Source organism: Battus philenor, unplaced genomic scaffold (genome assembly GCF_028537555.1).
Source record: "Battus philenor isolate CCGP_79_NKW_IND1 unplaced genomic scaffold, ilBatPhil1.0.hap1 SCAF_19, whole genome shotgun sequence".
Classification (NCBI taxonomy): Eukaryota; Metazoa; Arthropoda; class Insecta; order Lepidoptera; family Papilionidae; genus Battus; species Battus philenor.
Genome location: NW_027181681.1, coordinates 12,455,170 through 12,464,990, shown reverse-complemented (window position 1 = coordinate 12,464,990; position 9,821 = coordinate 12,455,170).

The following is a 9,821-nucleotide window of genomic DNA, read 5'->3' as shown; positions in this document are numbered from 1 at the left end:
AATTAAATCTAATTACGTTCAAATGTTCTGTTACTTTAGTTTGCTAGTTAAAAATAGGTTATTAACGAAGATTCTAGAAACTTAATTTCAGAAATATTATTCTAAAGCACCCTTTCTGGGGACCTCTGATACTTTCCTTGTATTGGTTATACAGGGACTTTTTTATACAAAATATGTTCATATTTTCATTCATCACAAATTCTTTCACTAATTTATTTTTTTCCTATTCCTTTCATCCATCATTTTTTCATCGCTTGCAACCAGAATACTACAAAAAATTTACCTTTTGTTATGTCTTGATGTTTTTTTTTTATTACATTCCCATTTTCTTTATATTTATCACAGATGTTTTTTTGCCTACTTATTCCTTTTAATAGGCTCTTCTAAGGCCCTTTTAAAATGCTCTAGAAAGGTCCCGCGACTCTCCTTGTTACCCATAAATGATGGTGGATGTTCCTTTCTTCGACCCCTTGCTGGCGAACGAAACTGGTAATTCGATCTTAACGCACCATGTATATAACTTTGTATACACCAGTGATTCCCAAAGTGGTCTATATCGGCCCCTAGGGGTCTATGACAACCTGCAAGGGGTCTACGTCAGCGAAAAATTTGGGGGTCCATGAAATGAAAATGGGGGTCCACGATAGTGGATCTCAACACATACACTGATAGTACCTATTTACTTACATCATACTATATTATAATATCAAAACATTTACAGTATTTATAAAAGTACCAATGAAATTTAAGATTAACCCTTACAAAATTGACGCCAAATGTTGATAATTTAATATTAAAGCATCAGGTTCATCCTTCTCACTAGAAATATTGACTTGTTGCTTATGTTATTTCATTTATAGTTTATTTTATGTTTATTTAATGTTACGTATATTTTACATAACAGATACAAAATTTTATTTTGAGTAGTTTTAATTTAAATTCAATTAATTAATGTATAAATTAACATGTGTTTTTACTTTAAGCTTTTAACACGAAACTTCACTACAGTTAGAAATTTACAGGAAATCAATATCAGGTAAGTAGGGTGTCTACCCGATACGGAAAAACATGACAAGGGGTCTACGACGCAAAAAAGTTTGGAGAACTCTGGTATACACTATATCCAAGAGTAGAATGAAATACTACAAAGGGTGATACATAAACAAATTAAAAAAAAAATTCCAGGTGCACTTGTTCGACAAATCACTGCCGGCAGCAGTAAATTTGTTTCTGCGAAAGCCTGCACCTATAAATCGTCTAGAAGCTCATCCTATGTACGGCCGATGCGACAACGTATAGGTCTTTTCCCTATTTCGGACTTTACTGTATTAAAGATGTTAATGGATTGGTCTGTGTAGTTTTTTATCGACCGAAATGGACGGAAAAAGACGGTATTTTTATCATAAATGAAAGCCTATTCATTTTTATTATATTATATAACATTATTATCTATCATTATTATACAATTTTATATATATCATTCACACACATATATTGTATATATACATATACATATATGTATATATATTATAAGAAAAAAAATCTTTTTTATTTGAGCTTCTATGTCCATAAAAACTTGCAGATGTCGTAAAAAACTACACAAATTCAAACGCTGCAAAACATAAACTTTTCATAAAAGTATATAAAAAACTAGAGGAGAAGAGAGAGAGAGAACAGAGAGAAGGAAGAGAAGAAAGTTTTCAAATTGTGAATATTTTTCTTTATTTAAATCAGTGATTCCGAAAGTGCTCTAAATCGAACCCTAGAGGTCTATGACAACCTGCAAGGGGTCTACGACAGCGTAAAAAATTTGGGGGTCCATGAAATGAAAATGGGTGTCCACAATAGTGGATCTCAACACATACACTGATAGTATATATTTACTTACATCATACTAACTTATAATATCAAAAAAATTTCATTATTTATAAAAGTACCTATAGAGTAAAAAAAATTATTATATATGTTTATAAATTTGTGTAAGTTGTAGGATGTTGGTATTCGCTTTGTGGTCGCAATACATTTTGAACATACACTAAACTTCACTACAGTTAGAAATTTACAGGAAATCAATATCAGGTAAGTAGGGGGTCTACCCAACACAGAAAAACATGGCAAGGGGTCTACGACACAAAAAAGTTTGGCGAACTCTGATTTAAATTGTTTTTTATTTAATATGCTGTATTTAGTTCTCACTCTACAGTACCACAAATAATCACAGTTTCCGTGAATCACTCGCACTTCTCTCCATTGTCTACCTGTCTGCTGGATTTCAGTTCCAATTCTCAGACATCATCATCATTGCTTTAGCCGCAGAACGTCCTCTACTGAACATATCTTCATAGATTTCCAATAGACCCGTATCCATTCTTCGATCTTAACAAGATTATCTGTCTGTCTTATGGATTCGTCCTATGCTGCGCTTGCCTTCACTAAATAATATTAAAGTACCAGAAAACATCTATACACGGCATATGGTCTGCCCATAAAAATAAATAACCGGGATATCTTTTTATCATGTATACATATTCTAAGTTTCATATTTACTTGCGTTTTGTGTTCGCTTTTAATTGGTTTTTGCAATTTATAATAGTGCAATAATTATATGCTTTTTAAACGGTTTTATTTAGTTCGACCCGTACGGAATTTATTTGTTTATTTATTTGGGTCAAAATTAGAAATTGAAATTTAAGCACCTTCCCGTTGTCAGATTGATCTGAAATTAGGTACACACATTTAATTTAGATGACGTTACAATATAATAAAATCAATAACATTATCAATCTAAGATGGCCGCCGATACAAAATGGCGGATTACATATTTTTCCTTAACCCCCTCAATATGGGTATCAAATGTAAGGGCTACACTAGTAAAACACGATGATTATGTCAAAATTTAAAATTCAAGATGGACGCCGTTCCAATATGGCGGACTAGGTACATATTTTTCCACAACCACCACAATATGGGCATCAAAAAACCGTTTAACTTAAAAGTTTTTTAAATGTATTTTTATATTCTAGTAAGTTTATGATAATATGATAAATTTCAGTTAAATAAAACGTATTAAATATGATTTATTATTATTTAAATCAAATAGTAGTAAGCAAATATATAAAAGAGAAAACATAATTATTTCAACGTCGTGTTTATTAGTAATGCATTGACTTCGATAGCATATTTAGACTATTGTGATTGATTACTTCTGACTCGTGAGCGTTATGTAACGTACAATAATGTCAGATCTGTTCGATTGTGGTCGTTTAAACGACATTGTGAGCCTTGAATATATTTTTAATGGAGGATACAATACAAAGAACACGCAAGTGTCCTCTTTTGTGTATTCGTTCCGTACTCATCAAAATAATTATATTAAAATTACCTTGTGTAACTATTAAATATTATATCACATATCTGATAAATCATCCTATTTTATGTTTTATTAATGGCACAAGGTATACGTATATACAATAAAATTCCACAATCAATTTTAGTATCCATCCAAGAATACTATACTGGTGTTTTCTGGAATTAAATGTTGTCGATGCTCACTCAGGAAGCTAATTATTGTCAACTCTTTATAAAACTATATTTGTAAAGAGCAACTGTTGAGTTTCTCGCCGGCTATCAGCAGAACTGCCTTCCAAGCCGGTGGAACTTTCCTGCAGGGACAACAATGCCGACATTTTATGTTGATTGTGGATTCGAAAGTGCTTATTATAGCCTTATTTGAATAGATAATATTTTGATGTTAATTTTGATTTACCTAATTCATATAAAAATATTTTCTGTTGTAATTACGTGTAGGAAAAGAATTTTCAACAAAAATATTATCAATTTTGTCAGGAATTTTATATACACAATATTTACACCAGAAGCTATAACGAATTTTATGTATCAATTTATATATCGTCATATATATCATGTTTATATCGACTTCATTGAATTAGCGAATTATTTTATTGTATTTGATTTCCAATAGCAACCTTGAAAGCTCAACGGTGAGGATTTACGATCGTAGTATACAATTTTATATGCACGCTTTGTCCATTAATAAGATCAAATTTTCATCGCTGATAAATAAGTTTCCAGAGGATGGGCAGCAGCGACCTCTGCTTACAATATTACCGCTGCAGACGTTGGTAAGCTAACCTTCAAGTTCCAGGAAGACAGACACACAATTTTTTTATATATTATTTTTTTTGTATTAAAGAGAACAAAACGTCGGTAAATCAGTACTGCGTCTAAGAGGTTTATTGACTAGCGCCATCTAGTAGGTTTTTTTAAGAAGACTCTGTGTTTGGCAATAATCGGTGTAACATAACTCCTGAAGATGCTCAATGGAGGGATGAAACACTTATTGAGTGATTTGACGGTGGCAGTTGTGTAGTTTGCATTGTTTGCCGCATGCGCATTGTCAGTCGCATGTCAGCGGGCTGGCGGGCGGTGCATTTAATTGCACGGCTACCACTGCATGTGCGGAAGTGGCTAAATATTGGTCCTTTTCTTACTTAGGATGGACCTCCGCAAGGTAACGCCTGATTCCATGAAAGAATATTAAACAATCACACTGCTTTTTCCAACCCGCCTGTTTAGCTTGGAAATTATGTTATATCCACCTATAGATATTTTGGAGGAAGGTCCATACTTAGCAATAGACGTCCATGAGAAACTACGACGACAAAGTGTGTAAACATAGTTATCACTTCAGTAATTCCGGAATCCGGAATTCTATTTTGAAGTACAAAATACGACGGATAATGTACGATAATCATTATAATCCGTAAAATCAACATCAGTCTTTAGGTACGACTGATGACTTCTTATTTTTATTGTTTTCAGCCGAAGGACGCCCAGTACATAACATTGGTCTCCTATAATGATCTCCACTATGACAGGTCTTGAACTGCTCGCATCCAGCTACTTCTCGTGATGTTAGCTATGTCATAGTTCCACCTAGTGGGTGCCCAATGCCGCGTCTACCTGCACGTGGCTGCCACTCGAGAACCTTTCGGCTGTGACGGTCATCGGTTGCACGAGCAATGTGCCACGTCAACTGCCACTTCGGACGAACAATTCTTAGAGCTACGTCAGTAAACTCTGAGCATATGGATGGTACGGCTTCAGTAACGAGGATATTTTTCCCGAACGCCACGCAGGCCTACCGCGTGCTCCGCAGTGTCGAGATGGAAACGGTCTTGGCCCAGCTCTTCACGAGTCACGGGGTATTCTCTGAGTACCTTCACAGGTTCAGGCTCAAGGAGGACCCCTTGTGCTTCTGTGAACCGGTCGTGGGCCAGACCGTGGTCCAGTTAGTGACCCAGTGTCCGGCGTTCGGAAGACTGCGCGCAGATTTGGAATGCCGGATGGGCAAAAAGATAGAGGATAGTAGTTTCTCGGCCATCATGCAAGACGAAGGGGAGAGAGAATGCTTCCTCAGCTACTGCAGGAAGGCGGTTATAAATACCTTAAGTAAAAATAAAACACAGTAATAGATTCAAATAGACTTGAATATGAATAAAAAAGTAAAGCAAACACTAAAATATAGAAATAAAATAAATAAAGTAGTACCAAAATAGTGCAATAAACAGTATAATATGATAATTGTAAAGAAAATATGTGTTAAACGTTTAAACAAACAAATGTAAGCAAAAAAATAGTAAGAAAACCTAGAATGTAGTGGTTGAGGATGGATGTATGGCTAATGGAATGAAAGAGAGAGACTGGAAAAATTGTAGAACGAATGAAACAGTACGACAGATAATATGATACATGAAAGAGGAGAATGATAATAATAAAAAATTATAAGAATAAATTATTAGAAATAAAAAGTCCCTGTCCCACACGAGATAGGGAAACGAGAGGTTCCCAATAGCGGGGACCATTTAAAAAAAACTCCGAGCATAGCCCTTCCCATTGCTATCTGGGTGACCTTGAGCCTTTTCATGAGGTACTAATAACTTAAAAAGTAAAAAAAATCAGTTTAAAACTATTATCTCTATATCAGACATTTCAGTCGCTGTTTTATAATGAAAATTGATCGCTTCAGGCGATTAAGTCGGTAAGTCTGAGAATTTAATTGAAACGCAAGTTCAATCTCGCCGAGTGTGACTCAAATTTTGGATGTCTTTAAAATTTACTGCTGAATTTAACCCAAAACCGTCGCCGGGGTTAAGCATATAATGCCGTTTGATATATTGCCACGTGCTATGAAGTTGTGCCGGAATTTGTGTGGTCTTAGAGCACATAATACGGGGAGAATCTTTAATTTTGACTTGGATGTGATTTAATACATATTGCTATAGTATTTCAGGAGACTTGATTCTTAAAGTTAAGAGTAAAACTCGAGTGCAGAGAATGGAATTAGTTTTTGTTTACAAGACATGTTTATGACATATAAAAACTATGTTTTCAAATCCAAATTTCCAAAATTTTAGGAAGACTAGGGTAGGACATGGCATATAAAATGTATGTATATTTATATACACACACTTCTTTATATATGTGTGTGTGTTTTTTTTTTTTTTTTAATAGAGGTTTAAAAATACTTTTACGTATCATAGGGCCTGATGTTGGTGCCCCGTATGTCGGACTCGATCTAGATCAATACCGACTAAAAACAATCCTCTCTCTTCGGTATCCCTGGTCCCCACGGCATGGCCGTTAGGCATTACTTCGCGGGGGGGATTTAGCCCGCAACTCCTTCAGCACCGTCGTACAGTACGCGCTCGTAAGTTCCCAGGCTGAAGGCGAGGATAGCATTGTAGCTATCAGAGTTTCAGGATAGATTCTGCATCCTACACCTTCTTCCCAAGACCTCCTGGCTTCGTTAAATCGGGGGCAGACGAAAAAGACATGCTCTGCATCTTCAATCATTCCGACACAATTAGGACAGTCAGGGGAATCTTCGTATTTGAACCTATGGAGATACGCTCGGTAACATCCGTGGCCGGATATCATCTGAGTCAGGTAGTAGTTCAACTCTCCATGATCTCGGTTCACCCATGGCTCTAGGTTTGGTATTAGCTTACGCGTCCATTTTCCTTTCGTCGACTTATCCCAGAACGATTGCCACTGTTGCAAGCTTTTCAGTCTTCCCCGAATTCTAAGTTCAGCTGAAGTTGGGTCTGATTTGCTTTTTTTGCTTCGGTACAGATCAGTTCTTTCGTCTGCAAGAAGCGCAACAGGAACCATACCTGCTATCACGCATGCCGCATCCTCCGATACTGTACGAAAGGCGCTAGCTACACGTAGAGTGCTGACTCTATAAACAGAGGCGATTTTCCGTCGGGACTCCTATTTGCTCAGTGCGTCGGACCATATGGGTACTCCGTACATAAGCACTGACGTAGTCACCGACGCTAATAACTTCCTTCTGTTTTGCTTGGGACCTCCGACATTAGGCATGAGTCGGCAGAGTTTAGCTGTCACCAGAGACGCTTTCGCTGCTGCTCTCTCAGCCTGATCTTTAAAGTTTAGCCTATGGTCGATCATTACTCCAAGGTACCGTATAGCTGGTTGAGTTGCGATTTCACAGTTGCCGACATTGAGTGTGATGGTCTCCGCAACTCTCCTGCCAGTAATGAGCACTGCTTCCGTCTTCTGCACAGCCAGTTCTAGTCCGACTGACCTCATCCACAGAGTGATTATTTGGAAGGATCTTTCAAATGCCCACTTCACTTCCTCCACGTGTTTCGCTACTATAACGACTGCTAGATCATCAGCGAATGCGACGAGTTTAGTTTCGCTGGGTAGATGTTTCTTTAGGAGTCCATCGTACATAGCGTTCCACAAAAAGTGGCCCTAGTACTGACCCCTGTGGGACGCCTCCAGTGACTTTGTACTCCTCCGTCCCGGTTTCCGTAGTGTATATGAGGACCCTATCAGAGAAGTAACTAGCGACTATTTTACGTAGGTATAGAGATACATTCAGTGAGCTAAGTGCCCCCATGATGACCTCCCATTTTGCTGAGTTAAAGGCGTTTTTAATGTCCAAGGTGGCAACCAGGCAGTATTTTATCGAGCCTCTCTTCCATCTTTTCCCAGACACTGCTAGTTTTGCTATATTGACTACTTTATATGTGTGTGTGTGTGTGTGTATGTGTGTGTGTTTGTGCATGTGTGTGTGCTCCGATTGTGTGTCTGTGTGTGTGCGTGCGTGTGTGTGTCTGTAAAATTATATTTTCGGAAAAAAATTGGAATTTATTTCTTTAAACTTCAATAAACAATTATAAATTAACATTTTTCTGATGGACACCCACTGCAGGGCCTATGTCTTGTACTGGGCGTCAGTTGAAAAGAAAACTAAGAATATACCACGTAGTCTGTTTTTAAGAAAGTAAAAACATTTTTCATAAACATACTTTAGTGTTGTACCTAAAAGTCGTGCAAAGGAAACCAATTAATAAACCTAATTTACATAATCGTTTAAAACCGCTTGTAATTTCCTAATACGGTTTAGTTCAACAGAGTTTTCCCTTTTAATATTTCAACATTCAAATTCGCTTAGGAAAATCATTTCAAACTTTATACGTATATAGCTTTGAAAAGTTTCTATACACTTTGAGATTTAATTCTATTTTTGTGGTAATTTTTTGCTATAAAGTTCATTACGAACATTTTGGTCTGTTTCGTTTCTTCTGTTTTATCATAAATTATAATTGTTGTAGAAGTATTTATTAACACATCTTGAAGGATACAAGGAGACTTTCTTTAAAGTCTTATGTGTTTTCAAATATTCAAATCTTATAAAGTCAAAGTATAATATCAGGTATTTAATGGAATCAGGCGTTACCTTGTGGTAGTCCATCCTAAGTAAGAAAAGGACCAATATATACTTCTTTATTACACCGATGAGTGCCAAACACAGAGTCCGTACTCTGTGTTTGGCACTAATCGGTGTAACATAACTCCTGAATATGCTGCTTGGAGGGGTGAAACACGTGTTGAGTGGATTAACGGTGGCAGTTGTGTAATTCGCATTGTTTGCCGCACACGCATTTATCAGCGGGCTGGCGGGCGGTGCACTTTGTTGCACAACCACCACAGCATGTGCGGAAGTGGCAAAATATTGGTCCTTTTCTTACTTAATATCAGGTATTCAAATAAAATGCATCAAAATAATAATTTGACTACCATTAACAAAATTCAAAACGCATATTAAAAATAAATTGACGGAAAAAACTAATGATTCAATAAACGAATATTTAAATGATAAGAATCCTTGGCAGTGATGTCGCCTGATTGTTTTGATTTCATTTAGGCTATATCTGATAAAGTGTATATCTACAAATCTGTATTGTTAAACTTTATTATAAAACGTGTTGTTGTGGAGTTTCTTCTTGCTTCTTCTCCACAACTATAACACTTTACGAAGCAGAGTAGAGTCAGAAATAAAATGTATTAGATAAATAGATCATAAGTTGACAATAAGAAAAGTCCTGTTAAAAGTTCTTATGTTAAATAAACGTATTTTATCTTTATCTTTACCTTTTGGCTCAACCTGTGCTTAGCAATTTATATAATATAAATCAAGTCAAGTATAGTCATCAAAGAGAACAGAGCTTTATTAGTTAATATATATTTATATCTATTTTAGATATAGATATTTGTATGTATTTTACAGAAATTCAAACAACGAGATGTGTTGATTCACAGATACGTTAACATTTTCGTATTATTCACCCTCACAGTAGCAGACAATAATTAAACTAATTAAAGAGAAATATTGTTTATTTATGAATCTTAAATCTCGATTCATATACTAAACTATGTTTATTTTTTATATATATATTTAAATGTATTCTACATATAACGGCGAA